Source organism: Adiantum capillus-veneris, chromosome 23 (assembly GCF_014529385.1).
Source record: "Adiantum capillus-veneris isolate H3 chromosome 23, ASM1452938v2, whole genome shotgun sequence".
NCBI classification, from domain to species: Eukaryota; Viridiplantae; Streptophyta; class Polypodiopsida; order Polypodiales; family Pteridaceae; genus Adiantum; species Adiantum capillus-veneris.
The window spans coordinates 135,637,765-135,651,015 of record NC_140953.1 but is presented as its reverse complement, the minus strand read 5'-3'; positions in this window follow the sequence as shown (position 1 = coordinate 135,651,015).

Below are 13,251 nucleotides of genomic sequence, written 5' to 3'. Positions count from 1 at the left end.
TGCACTCAAGAAAGATAATGTTAAGGTCATAGTGCCCAGCTGGTTATGGTCATCGATGGATATATGGTCTTTTTTTTAACATGGCTTTTGGTATATGGGCTCATCCCTACCCCCTCTATGAATATTTTGATGTAAGTACTAAGTGCATTAGCCAGTGGAAGTCCCTAACAGAACTTGATTCTTCTTTTGTATGCAAGGACATGTGGAGGCTATGGAGGCCTCATTGATGGTGCTTAAAGACAATGGCTTTTTCTTAAGGGGTGCACTAAGCTTCTTGAAGCATGAGGGTAGGCCTTCCTCGTACTTACCCCTCCTTCAAGGGGGGAGTGAACCAATTCTGTGGTGATTATTGGTGGGACATGTGATGTGGTGATTATTGGTGGGACATGTGCTGCATGTGGACAAATGATTTCAAGCGATCAAGTGGCAAGAGTATTCTTCCTTAAGTTCCACCCTTTCTATTTTCCAATGTTGTGCACTTCAAGGATGACCTATAGTGCCTTGAACTGTGAAGAGGAGAGATACCATATGTTGCATGGTACTGAGCACTTGGCAATGCATACGACAAGTGGAGTACATGGAAGTGGTGGAGTTTTTGCTAATGTTAGTGAGGACAACCTTCATGGCCTTGATGCTAGATGCTACTCTTCTTTTTCTATTAGCAAGCTAGGTAATAGCCTGATAGTTGTATGGGAAGGCAATTGAATTTAGCATTTGACACGTGTTAAACAATACCTTGTTGTGCCAACAGTTTTTGTTGTGGACGGAGAGCCCCAAGTTGGTGATTCACATAAGGAGCCAATGCGTAGGGATGCCCAATTAAGTGCCCTGGGTCCTTCTTGTTCTTCCCAATATGCTCATGGTATTGACCCATTTTCTCCTACTCATGCCACATTTGCTCGTAATTTTGCCCCATCTATGCCTACTCTAGCCCCATTTGCTCCTGCTATTGCCCCTTCTACTCTTACTATTTCCCGTGCGACGGCTCCATCTGATCCTACCACTGCCCCATTTACTCCTGCTACTACCCTTTCTTCAACCCTAGCTTCTAGTACTAATGTCATTGAGGTGTCTTGGGGAGGAGAAAACAAGGTGGGCCTTGCCATATCTTATATGCTACAATTTATTGCAAAAGAAATGCAAACAAAGCAAAAACAAGATCAAAATGAGGGGAAGATCTACATCTCCAAGAAAAATATGAAAGCTAATCCCCCCAAAGCCCATGCAAGCTAGAAGATTTAGCTTCCTGTTGTGTATTTTTTATCTTTGGTTATTGTACACACTCAAGTGCAAATTAATATAAGTTCCATTTTAGTATGGCTTGGTGAGGCTCATGTTATTGTTTAATGTCACCGTCATGTCTCTGCTTTGTTTTTTAGTTAAGGTGCAGGTGGTTGGCTCAAAACTACAACCACCTAGTGAAGAGAAATAGAAAAGACACCACTAGCCTCTAAAGAGCCCCATGCTTTCATGGGCCACGGCCCCTCATGATGCTCATGGACTTCAATAATGTGCTTGTGACTACGCACAAATTATGCAAGGATTCTTACTCACTAATGTGTCAATGTTGTACTCTCAAAAAGTCAAGCATGGTAAGAATGTGGAGTATTGTGTGCGGCATGATGACAACTTTTTTTGCTTGGCTTGATCCAAATCACGTGTTTATATGGAGTACTTGTCAATTGGAAAAATGAGGTGATCACATAGATGTATGCTTTAAGCAAGCAAAACAATGCCTGAATGGATGGATGGTGTTTGATTGGTGTTTGATTATCCTCAAAAACCCATGTTCTTAGGAAACACTAAGGTTTGGCACTTGTGATAAGCAAAACACACTGCTAATGGATGACTCCCACACCAAGAGTTACTTCAACAACCCGGCCAACTTTATGATCTTGCCTAACTAAAGACCCGGGAGATAACTTATTGTTGGCAGGCCGCCGTGATCGGATGGAGTAGCCTAGCGAGAACTCAAACCAACATAATTATGTCAATCCGAGGATGTCGCTGACCCACCTAGTGCATGAAAACATCGAATGCAATGTCCTACCGACAATGCATTGAGGAGAGAGGCGTCACCCTCATGCCAGGAAGCAACTAAAGGGATAATGCATAAGGCTCATGTGCGGTCTATATATTGCTCTAATGGTCGTTACGGTGTCAAATGAACTCCAAATGACATGAAACTTGAGATTTGGGATCTCTAGGCTATGGGCAATAGGTTTCTAGCAACCAAATTTGCAAAAGTCACCATCGACAGGTGAGCAACCGTGATCATTGCCACCTCTTACCTTCACCAAAAGTGACGAATGAGGGGTCGTTTGACTTCTCCTAGGACCTATGTACCTCTATCCATGCTTAGTTTCACTTAAAACCCCATTAACAACTCACAAAGATCAAATAAACACATAAGGCGACCTAGAGCTAAAGCCGCTCATTGCATCACACACACACTTAAACAAAAAACATAAGACATGCACAAGGTGCTAAAAGTGAGAGGAAGCAACATGAGAAGTTTCATTAGCAATGCTCACTTGTACAATGAGTAGTGAACATGTCAGTGTAGGCATGTTCTTCACCACATAAGCTCAATAGTTATCCGCCCTTAATAATTACAAACTTTTGGCTTATATACCTAGGGTTAAAATTGAGTATTAGGCTAGAAAGAGATAATTATTACAAAAATGTGATGGACTAGGCTATCTAGCCTCTCATTAAGTATAAAGATATTTTTATAAGATCAAATTTTGCCTAGGCTTATGAGTTACATTGCCGGATTCAGGCAAAAAATGAATAAATAAGTAGATGATTTTTGTCGACTAGTCGGATTTGATGTGAGCTAGTCCTTTGCTTCAACACTCCCCTTCCTGGCTTCAGGTCGTCTTTGACAAGACTTTACTCTTTAAGCAGGGGCTTTCTTTGTTTTTGCTCATCCAAAAATTGTTGGAAGGCCAACAATAGCTACTGCACCTGATCCTCTCAGGGGGGGTTACTACGTATAAATTGTGTATATCACGTGCGTTCAAGGACTATTTTTAAAATTCCTTATTTCTTGCTATTGTGGCTACATGTAAGAGTTATAAGCTCTAGGCACCAAAATTCCTGACTTCTCCCTGGTCTCTTCCAAGTTATGGCCATTTCCGACCTTTGGGACTAGGATTTCCCTATTTTTGTTGATTTCTTGGTGGAACAAGACTTTCTTGAAGTTAATTATGCATCACAAGAGTTATTTTGTCCTATTGGATTTGTGGGTATCAAATTTTCCGATTTTTGACCCATGTGGTAGCAACCACGATCACTGCCATATGTGGCATTTTGGACCAGATTTGCTTGGGCAGCTTCCCCATGCCTTTGTGTACGTGTTGATGCTTTGCTCTTGTTATATAGATTTGCATCTTGCTAGATATCTTGCTGTTTGTCTTGTAGGTGCTTGACACTTGGTTTTTTGTGGGGTAGAGGTGTCCATTTCTTGTGTACATAACATTTTTGGACTCCTTGTGGGCTGACCATCACACCGGTCTTCCCAAATTTCTTCAAGTCCACATGTGGCAGCAACCATGGTAGCTGACACCTGTGTCCAAACCCCATGAAATTGGTACCTGCACGTTCCTCTTGTGTAGATTCATTTTATGATATGTACCATCTTTGTGAGTTGGGTCTTAGTCTCTTTACCTAATCTTTTTTGTGTTGAAAGGCATTTGGCATGGTTATGGTATCCTTGGGTTTTCTAAACGATTTCAACTCCTCCCTTCATATTCCTTGGGTCTTTTTTAACCTATTTATGGAAATTTTCCTATCCGTGGGCTAAAGATTTAGTCAATCCATACTTGTTTGGTGAAAACGCACAAAAAAATGCACAATTTTCCCTATCTTGAATTTTGGCCATTTTTTTGCATGATTTTTGGTTACATTAGGTGCCAATAAGGGTGTTGGAGCTTTTTATGACTTTTCTTAACTTTGCACTACCTTTTAAGTGGCACCAATTTATGACATATTTCTGCCTCTTCAAACTGGTCTACCCAAAATTTGTCTTTGTGTGAGGATTTGGTGGTCAAAATCACTTTGGTTTGTACCTGGGGACTTCTCTTGGCTAGGGGAACCTGTTGGGAACTTTTTTTGCATGTTTGAAGTGGGGTGGCAGCCACCGCGGTCACTGACAGCTAGACTTGTTTTCGATGAAAATTTCATGGGTGGCTTCCCCATGGTTTAGTGGTTATTTTGGCACCAGGCACCTATTATTTGGACCTGCAGATTGATAGTAGATCTGGTTTTGGCTATTTTTTGCACTTTTACCTGTTTGGAAGGGATTTGGTGGTCCATTTTGGATGGGGGTGGCATCCTTGGACTCCCCTTGTTGAGATGCACGTGAAGGTTCAACCTGTGATTGATTTGGGCCTAGGTGACAACAATCATGATAGCTGACACCTATCAAATGTGCTTGATTGGATGATACATGTGGATTCCTTACCTCTTGCTGGTTATTTTGATACTATGTATGCCTATTTTTATGGCCCCATGTGGTGGTAGTGACCTTGTCTCCAATTGCGGTGTCTAGGCCCCGATCTCTCTATGTGGTGGGTGTGCTAGTGTTTTGCATATATAGACATGCTCTAGATTGCAATAAAATGAAACAAGGTTTAGCCCATTGTTAAAAAATGCATGATAATGTGTATAAATCATTTTGCAATGGGTTTTGTATTGAATGCCTCCCCCCTCCCGTGTCAGAGTCGTACTGGATGAAAATGGAAATTACGATTGTAAGGTGGGTGGAGCAATATTCCTAGGTCCATAGAGCTTCAATTGTAGGAGTGCAGCACATCTTTCATAGGCATTTGGAAAAATTCAACTTGGACCTTTGTATCGGTATCCTACATTAGAGCTCCATTTCTATTGTATCTGCAATGCCTTGGCCGACCTATGGTGTTGATGTTTTTTGCGAGGACTGGGATCCATATGTTCGACCGATGGTGTTGATGTTTGTTTTGTGGGTTTGTGACTTGGATCCATATCCAAAGCTGATTTCTTTGTGCCTGATATAACTCTTTGGATACCTAGATTTGCTTTGTTGGCCATTAAGTTGCTGAATGTATCTTTTTCTGTTGATTTGGTATCTTATGGAGTTTGAAAGTAATTCACTTGGGAATCCAAATAAACTCCTGGCTGTTTTGAGCTTGAACTAAAGTCTTTGGTACCCTACCTTTGTGATAGAATATTGAGTTGGTCATATGGGTGTTTGATACAGTTTTTGGGTCTCTACCGGCTTGTGGGGCTGCAGTGGTTTTCTTGCATCTGTTATATCTTTCATGACCCATACTTGCTTTGTGTTTTGATGGCTCTTGGGTAGCCAATGTTGCATCTTGTTGTGATTTTGTCTCCTTTGTTCTTGTGTTGTTCTTGATGTGGGTGATGCTGTTTCCACTTGTTTTTGAAGTGTTGGTTCCTGCTTCGACTTTTTTGGGGTCCACTGTATGTTTTCTATATACAAGGGTTTTTTGCCCTTGTCAGTAGTCTTTTACATTGCTGGCCCAGTTTCTATTATTTTAGTGAATGGAATTGTTTAATGCTTGATTTCATGCTAAATTTGTACCAGATCAGAACTCCAATCTATCCGAACATTGTACTTCTTTTGCTACGGTTGCCCAAGCAAGAATTGGTGTTGGTTTTTATGATTTTCTACCACATAGAATCTATGTGGGTAGATATATCGATTTATTTGAACAAATAAGGTAACAAATCCTAGTGCTCAAATCTGCTGGTCAGGCCGTCTTGTTGTGCTTTTGTCTCCAATATTCTTGTGTCGTTCTTGATGTGGGCGATGTTGTTGCCACTTGTTTTTGAAGTGTTGGTTCCTACTTTGACTTTTTTGGGGTCCACTGTATGTTTTCTATATACAAGGTTTTTTTGCCCTTGTTAGTAGTCTTTTACATTGCTGGCCCAATTTCTATTATTTTAGTAAATGGAATTGTTTGACTCCCAATTTCATGCTAAACTTGTACAAGATTAGAACTCCAATCTATCTGAACATTGTACTTCTTTTGCCATGGTTGCCCAAGCAAGAATTGGTGTTGGTTTTGATGATTTTCTACCACATAGAATCTATGTGGGTAGATATATCAATTGATTTGAACAAATAAGGTAACAAATCCTAGTGCTCAAATATGTTGGTCCGTATAGCTCTTCATTCCTTGGTGAGTCGGTTGAAGCTTTTCTTCTTGGCCAAATTGCTTATATAATATGAGGGAAATGACATTTCCTTTGGCCCCTGTATAGAGTAGAGATGTGGCTTCCACTTGATTGTTGCCATCTTTGACCTTAATTATTGGATCCACTCTATTTTCTTCATATTTATTCATGGAAATAACATTGAATCAAAATGGTTTCCCATGTTGTTGATGTTGTCGTAGAAGCCTTCGTTTAGCCATCCTTTCTTTGGCCTTTTCTTGTGCTTCTTCAACAATCCACTCTTTCTCTTTAGCTCGTTGTTTTTTTTGTAAATTTATTGTAGCATATCCTCGGTTAATGGCATATGATACTTCTTGAGCCTGCATCCACTAATCTAGCTAGGCATTTCTTCTCCTTCTAATGTCGTGAACTTGAAGGCTCCGCTTGGTGATGTATCTTTAATCGCAAAGGGTCCCATCCCTCATTTTTTAAGTTTTTTAGCATGTTGTTTAAGGGTATAAACCAAGACATAGTCGCAAGTTTTTAATTCTTTTTATCGTACATGCTTGTCGGAGAACTTTTTTTGCCTTCTTTTACTAGCATAGATAAGATACTACTACTTTAACATGTAGCTTAAAGCAGCTTAAGATGTAGCTTATCTAGCATAGATAGATGCTACTACTTTAAGATGTAGTTTTAGCTTTTTTAGGTCATTTACTCTAGTAGACAATTCATGACCTGTCCACTCTAATTGTTTAGCTACTCTCAAGGTTGGGATTAAGAATTCAATCGACAGAATGACATTAAGACCAAACACCATATTGTAAGGTGTTGTTCCAATGGATGTCTTATAGGCCACTCTATATGCCCATAAAGTAGAATGTAGCTTCTGGTCCCAATACATTCTTGAGTTTGTCACAATTTTGGTAAGTACTATGCAAAGTGTTTTATTAGTAGCCTCAGCCTGTCCATGGGCTTGTGGGTGATATGGGCCACACTTCTTATGAATGATCATGAATTCCTCAAGAAGATTTTGAATAACTTCATTTATGAAATGTGTGCCTCTATCACTGGCAATTTCTATGGGCAATCCATATCTTACAAAGACATTTTTGTATAGAAATTGTGCAATGGTTTTGGCACCTGCTTTTTGTGGGGCCTTTGCTTCATCCCATTTTGTGAGGTAGTCCGTGGAAACAATGATATATTGGGCATGGGATCTGGAAGCGGGTGGTGAGATAAGTCCCACAAAATCTAATCCCCACTTAGCAAATGCCCTTGCTCCCATCATTGGCCGTAATGTAATCTCATCTCTTTTTAGAGGTAGTTTGGTACCTGACAATCATCACATTGTTTAACATATTCTTTCGCATCCATGTGCAATGTTGGCCACCATATTCCCACAGTTAAGACAATTTTAGCTGTCTGATCACTGGAGAAATGGCTTCCAATAATCCCTCCATGTGCTTGCTCTAGGATAAGCAGAAATTTGTTTTCTGTTGCACATATCCTAAGCTGGTTATCTTTTCCTCTTTTGTAGAGATGGTTTTCAATTAACGTGAAGTCTCTAGCCTCCAATTCAATGGCTCTTTGTCTGGCCCTTGTTATGTTTTCAAGGAATGTCCTTGTTGTTAAGTAGTCAATCATATATCGACTCCATTGAGGTGCAATTGTAACCTGAAACAATGTGGCATATTCAACAGGTGGAATGTTCCTGCATGTAGCACAATTCATGACGTATTTATGTACCTCAACCTGCATATAAGGCCAATACACTCCAAGTTTCTTTAGGTGCTGGTGTGTTTTGTTTTGAGAATAGTGGAAGGCTATGTCCTATACATGGGCTTCCATGAGATAACATTTATATTCCTCTGGACTTATGCATGATCGTAACATTCCGTCTGAGCCTAGATGGTACGAGCGTCCTCCTATAAGTTGCGAGTTCTTAGCTTGTCTAATTGTTTGTTGCTTAAGGTCTTGTTTAGTCCTATCAAATGCGCCTCCGTAGGTCAAACATGTGACTATTTCTTGAGACCATTTAGAAACCATCTCAATGCTGAAGAGCTATGCATCAGGTATGTCATCATCTACACCTTCAGGTGCTTCCTCGTGTGGTAACCTAGAGAGGTGGTTCGCTCTAGGTGTGTTTTGCCTTTCTTAACCACTACCATAAAGTCAAACTCTAGCAATATAATGAACCAACAAATGATTCTCTCTGTATTGCAAGGTTTGTTTACTAGATACAAGAGGGCTTGATGGTCTGTGAAGGAAACAAATTTTTTGGCCAAAAGATAATGCCTAAATTTCTTTACAACATATATCATACCTAATCCCTCTTGTTCTGTGGTTGTGTAGTTCTTCTCTGCACTATTCAACTATCTAGTAGCATAGCATATTGGGAAATCTTTCCTTTTCTAGGATGAGCCAAGATATAGCCTATTGAAAATATCGAGACATCTATGTGAACATGGAATATTTTATTCCAATCTGGTGCTTTAAGAAATGATGTAGATATAAGTGTCAAAGTCGACGATGCGGAAGAGTAGAGACAAAGGAGAGAGAGAGAGAGAGAGAGAGAGAGAGAGAGAGAGAGAGAGAGAGAGAGAGAGAGAGAGAGTCCTGAACCAATCAACCTTGGCAATGAATAACTGAATGTGTATACAATATCCTAGTAAATTGCCCTACTCAAGACTTTGACAAATAAATAAATACCTAAAAGCCAAACTAAATAATGGGTTCACATTGGGCAGTTCACTTGAGATGCATAAACTTTAACACCCTCTTTGCAGCTCATAGTGGACATCAATAGTGAGACCAAATTGATGAAGAAGCTACCATGGACACCCCAGTAGTGGCCACCAACTGGATACACCTCGGTGCTCCTCTCCTCAACTTTGTACCTGAAAGTAATGCCATCTTGAGCATCGGTTGCCTTTGTAGAAACTTTGAACTATAGACCATACTACGTCCAATAATCCCCATTCGTGAACTATGAACACATCACATCCGAAATATAAAACTCCAAAATAATGAACTGTTGGAACACATCCTGTCCATAATCTGACCAACAACAATGAATTGGCTAGCCCATCCATAGTGTTTTAGATGTCTGATTGGTTCCTTGCCAGATGCATGTGCATTGAACTCCGACCTACGGGTCCAAACACCAATAACTTGAACTCCAACACAAGGGTCCAAGTTAAATCTAGGGAGCAGACATTGCCCCTCTCTGCCACTCACAAGCCTCTCTCTGGCTGAAGCTAGTGGTGACACCTGTCATTTGACTAGAAATCTGACGTTGAGGCCACTGTGGCCACCGCCACGAGTGCCATGCCGATCTCCTCTGTCAAATCTTTATTATCGTAATCTCTATCCAGCTTGCCTTTATCCTTGTCTATCTGTGAGTTCTTGCTTTTGCCTTTGGCTTCAAACTCTCGAGCCAAACAAAGCGTCAAATCACAATCATGACTGTGGTCGTGCCTCCCGAGTACTGAGGCAGCTAACTGAGTACTGGGACTGCCATCCTTGTCCAACTGACCTTTGCTGCTGTCCTCTAGCCTGAAATTTTCCATTTGCTTTTGACTTCACAAACTCGAGCAAAACAATTTGTCAAGTTCCTTGAGAACTGTGTTGATGCATAGGCCGCTAACTGGACAATTTGTTATCCATAGCTTTTGGTTGTCTTTGGTTGATGTCGTCGGGCCTCGAGAAAGGGGAGGCCGTTTTGAAGTTGTAGATCTAGAAAATTGAACTCCTTCTCGCACTCCAAGGGCCATACAAACTAAGCCAATCCAAAATCCCCAAGCAGTTCCACTCCTCTTTGGTACTTCCAAGCCGCTCCACAAAATCTGCTATCCTTATCTTCAACTCCAAACTGCTTACCTCTCCCAAGCCGCTCCACACCCTCTCTTTTGATTCCTACTCCCATACCATGACTACCCCTCATAACTCTCCCAACACTTGTGATGCCCAATCCCCTGCCAAAACACTTCTAAAAAAAAGAGCTCCCTCTCTTAATCAAGGGCCAAGGCCTTACTACCTGCAACATTTTGAAACGTTGGTAGCGCGCAGGCCAATGGGGAGAAAGGAGGGACAATAGGCATGCATTTTGAAACGCTGGTGCACCAAGGGTTGGTGCTGCCTGAGGCATCTCAACACGCAAATGGGAGGGGGGCAAGGCGCAGGGTGGCGGGGCTACAGGCATCTCAAAACACACATGAGCAAAGGGGGTGGGATGTGGCACCAAACGGTGCTACTGACTGCACCGTTTTAAAACGCTCAGCGAGGAGGGACCCTACAGTTGCCGCTGGCAGTGTTTTAAAACGCTAAGGACATCTGTGTTTTGGGCTGAGATAGAGGGTGCGGGGGAAATGCGACGAGGGAGGTTCTTCTCCTCTTTGATCCTCCACGCCAAGGCCTTCAAGGAGCACACAACTCTGATTACCATGTCAAAGTCGACGATGCAAAAGAGTAGAGATCAAGGGGAGTGAGCACGCAAGAGAGAGAGAGAGAGAGAGAGAGAGAGAGAGAGAGAGAGAGAGAGAGAGAGAGAGAGAGAGAGAGAGAGAGAGAGAGTGTGTCTCATGATTCGGAGTCCTGAACCAATCAACCTTAGCAATGAATAATTGATTGTGTATACAATGGAGGCAACGGGTTGCTTACATAGCAATCCTAGTAAATTTCCGTACCCAAGACTTTAACAAATAAGTAAAATAAATACTTAAAAGCCAAAATAAATAATGGGATCACATTGGGCAGTTCACTTGAGATGCCTAAACTTTAACAATAAGCCCATCCTTAAGTTTTTTGAATGAATCCTCATACTCTTCTGACCAATCAAAGACTACTATTAGCCTGTACAGGGGTTATGCAATGACTACATACATGTATATGAACCGTCGATAATACCCACAATGTCCCATGAAGGGCTGTACTTTCTTGGCATTAGTTGGCCTTGGCATCTCTACAATCATCTTGATCAAGATCGATAGATATACCATTCTCAGAGACAATATGTCCCAAGATTCTGCTTGTCTTACCATGAAGACACTTTTTTAGGATTTAGGCAGATTCTATAAGTTTTGCACTTCTTGAATACCTTTCTAAGATGCTCAATGTATTTTGTTCTAAGACTTCAATGTACACAAAGGTCATCCATGTATATCTCCATGAATATTCGTAAGTGTTCTTTGAAAGCGTGTGTCATTGGCCTTTGGAATGTGGTAGGGGCATTTGTTAAGCCAAAAGGCATCACCCTATTAGCATATATTTCCCATTTTGTGGCGAAGGTTGTCTTGTATTGGTCTTTTGCTGCGATAGCTAATTCATTGTAACCTGAGAATCCGTCTAGGAAGGAGTAGGCTTTCTTGCCAGTCACCCGTTCGAGCACATGCTCCATGATACGGTGGGGATAGGTATCCCTTATTGTTGCATCATTCACTTTCTTGAGATTTACACATATATGCAAATTTTCCATTTTTCTTGGGGACAACCACATTGGGCAACACCCAATCTATGTGTTCAATCTCATAAATGATCTCCGACTCTTTAAGTTTGTCGATGTCCTCTTTGACTCGTTTGGCAAATGTATCATTATAGGTATAGGAAAATTGTTTGCACGGTTTGGCATCAAGCTTCAAGGGGATTGTATATTGACATATTGATGGATCCACTCCCTTAAGGTCCTTATATGACCAAGAAAAAAAAAATTATACTCCTTGAGGAGTTGGATGAGCAACTCTTCTCTTTTTCTGTGCTCAAATCCGTTGCTATATAGACTAATCTCAGGTCCTCTTTGAGCTCTGCCAAGTCTATTTATTTTGCATTTTCAAGGCCGTCATATGATTCATCTCCTTTTTTCTTCGTTATTGGCTGTGCCATCACTATTTTCCTATTCTGGATGGTGAATTTCTGATAGTAGGAAGGGACACTCATCTTTTTGCTTTATGTGCTCTCTTCCTCTTTGCTTTCTATCTTCGTAGTCCATTTTCTTCCGTGGTTCTTTTGGTTTCTTATGTTTCGTTTCCTTTTCAATCTTTTGAGCTTGTTTCCTCAAGCTCCTAGTGCTTTTTTTTTGGGTCTTGAGTTTTCGTGAATCGGCCTGAGATTTTGTCTTTTACACGATCTTCAACCTTAACAAGCATTAAGAACTGTGTTTTACCCTTCACTCTCGGCATCGAATTTTCTTTGGCCATGTTTAAAGCTCTTTTCTTCGTATAGCGTTGTTGCCGTCTAGGTTTTTGATTTGGAAAGTCATAAAACCTGACACAAATTCAAAATGATCTCCTAACCATGCTGGAAGTTCAGATCCCTCTAAGGTAGCTGGATCGAACTCTTCAAAAAGAGTTCTCATCACATCCTTGTATCTATGGTCTTTTAATTTTATCCTGGTTGTGATCTCCATATTCCTTAGGTAAATATGGTCATATCCCCAATCCTGGACCATTTTTAAGTGTCTCATGAATGTATTCCCATCATGATGTTATAGTTGTTCTTCTTGCCAAAATCAACAATAGCAAATGTATGCTCATTTTCAATTCCGCAAGAGGTGAAACTACTTTGTCTAGAAGTCCTAGGGGTTTCTCCATATATCCATCTGCGAGTTGTAGTTTCATTCTTGTTGCTCTTAAAGGAGTTTTTCCTTGTTTTTTTGTAACAATGGCCACCTCAACCCCACTCTCAAGAATTGCCATGGTGGTGACACCTTGAAATTCCATAGGAAGAGTCGTGTTGCCATCTTCTCCTTCATAGTATTTTCCTACTTTGTTTAATGGTACATTTAAAGGAAGTTTTTCCCATTTTTTCCATGTTTCTTTCGTAACAATGGCCACCCCAGCCCCATTGTCAAGAATTGCCATGGTGGTGTCAAGGTTCCAACCCTTTCCATAGGCCACCTTTTGAGCATAATTTAGAGCTTTCCATGATAGCCCTAGCCATGGTAGCCCATGCCTAGTCTTGCTTAGTTCTTGTAACCACAAACTTAGCACATTGGACCTGAAGGTGCCAAGGGAAGTGTGTGCGAGTGCAAGTGCGAGAGCAGAGAGAGAGAGAGACCTGCTTTGGGTGGAGCGCACAACAACGTTATCCTGT